Source organism: Mus caroli, unplaced genomic scaffold, assembly GCF_900094665.2.
Source record: "Mus caroli unplaced genomic scaffold, CAROLI_EIJ_v1.1 scaffold_26004_1, whole genome shotgun sequence".
In the NCBI taxonomy this organism is placed as follows: domain Eukaryota; kingdom Metazoa; phylum Chordata; class Mammalia; order Rodentia; family Muridae; genus Mus; species Mus caroli.
Genome location: NW_018390111.1, coordinates 185 through 1,447, shown reverse-complemented (window position 1 = coordinate 1,447; position 1,263 = coordinate 185). Strand labels below are relative to the sequence as shown.

The following is a 1,263-nucleotide window of genomic DNA, read 5'->3' as shown; positions in this document are numbered from 1 at the left end:
GTGGGGCGTGGCTTCTTGATCATGCTCTCTAGAATCTGTGTGGCACAGATGACAGGCTTCCCAGCTCAGTTGCATCGCCCGATCATCATCTTTTGAGCCAGGAAGACCTTCTCTGCAGGAATCTCAATGCCCAGGTCACCACGAGCCACCATGATCCCATCACTGGCCTCCAAGATCTCATCAAACCTGCGGACACCTTCATGGTTCTGGATTTTGCTGATGATCTTGATGTTCTTGCCCTTCTCTCCCAGCACCTTCCTGACTTCATGCACGTAGGCTGCCTTGCGGATGAAAGATGCAAACACCATGTCCACATCCTGCTCCACCCCAAACTTCAGGTCCTGGATGTCCTTTTCCGATACAGCAGGGAGATCCACAGCAGCGCCGGGCAGGTTCACGCCCTTCTTGCTGCCCAAGGAGCCACCATTCTCCACCTCTGTCATCAGGAAGTCAGAACCTTTCTCCTTCACCTGCAGTGAGATGAGCCCATCGTCCACGTAGATCTTGCTGCTCACCTCCACCACCTTGCAGATGTTCTTGTAGTCCAGCCGCAGGATGTTCTCGTCACACTTCTCCATGTAAGTGTTGTCCAGGGTGATCTTAAGAGTGGCTCCCTTCTTCAGCTCCACCTCAGCAGTACTGCTGCCCTTGATGAGTCCAGTCCGGATCTCAGGTCCCTTTGTATCCAGAGCCACAGCAACAGGACGATAGAGAACGGGATCAGATGCAAAGCTTTCTGTGGCTTCAGGGACATTCTTGATGGTCTCTGCATGGTATTTACATGAGAGAAATTCAGCCGAGCCACATTCATTCCAGACTTAATCATCTCCTTCAGCATCTCCACAGATCTGGAAGCAGGCCCAATGGTACAAATGATGCCAGTGTTGCGGGCCGTGATGGGGTCAGAGTCAATGTCCAGGCGGCACATGTGTTCCAGGAAGGTGTCAGCCATGGCTGCATGGAGCTGCTGGGTCTGAATGAAGGCAGTTCCCGCTTCACTGTGTGGCTTCGGCATGGTTCCTGAAGTCCTCGGGCGTACTTAGGTTCCTGCTGCGATACCTAGAGCAGACTCAGTCGAGTGAGGATGAGTCGCTGCTGTCTCTCATTGTGATTTGCATTTATATTTACTTAGCCATTATTTAAATTTAGTATTCCTTTTGCACTTGTCATCCATTCCCAGGAAATCTCTGAAGAAAGTTCTAGTTGGCAATTTCATTCTTTTTTTTTTTTCCAGTTTCAAAGCAATTTAATCTTATTTACACA

General features: G+C 50.0%; 1 pseudogene across 1 annotated transcript in view; it reads right to left on the bottom strand.

Moving 5' to 3' along the window:
- Window positions 1-1,060, bottom strand: part of LOC110288488 — a 1,945-nt pseudogene extending 885 nt beyond the window's left edge. The window contains exon 1 of the transcript XR_002377288.2: window positions 8-1,060. The product of XR_002377288.2 is annotated as a pyruvate kinase PKM pseudogene (transcript). The remainder of the gene's footprint in view (window positions 1-7) is intronic.
- Between the last annotated feature and the right edge of the window lie 203 nt (window positions 1,061-1,263).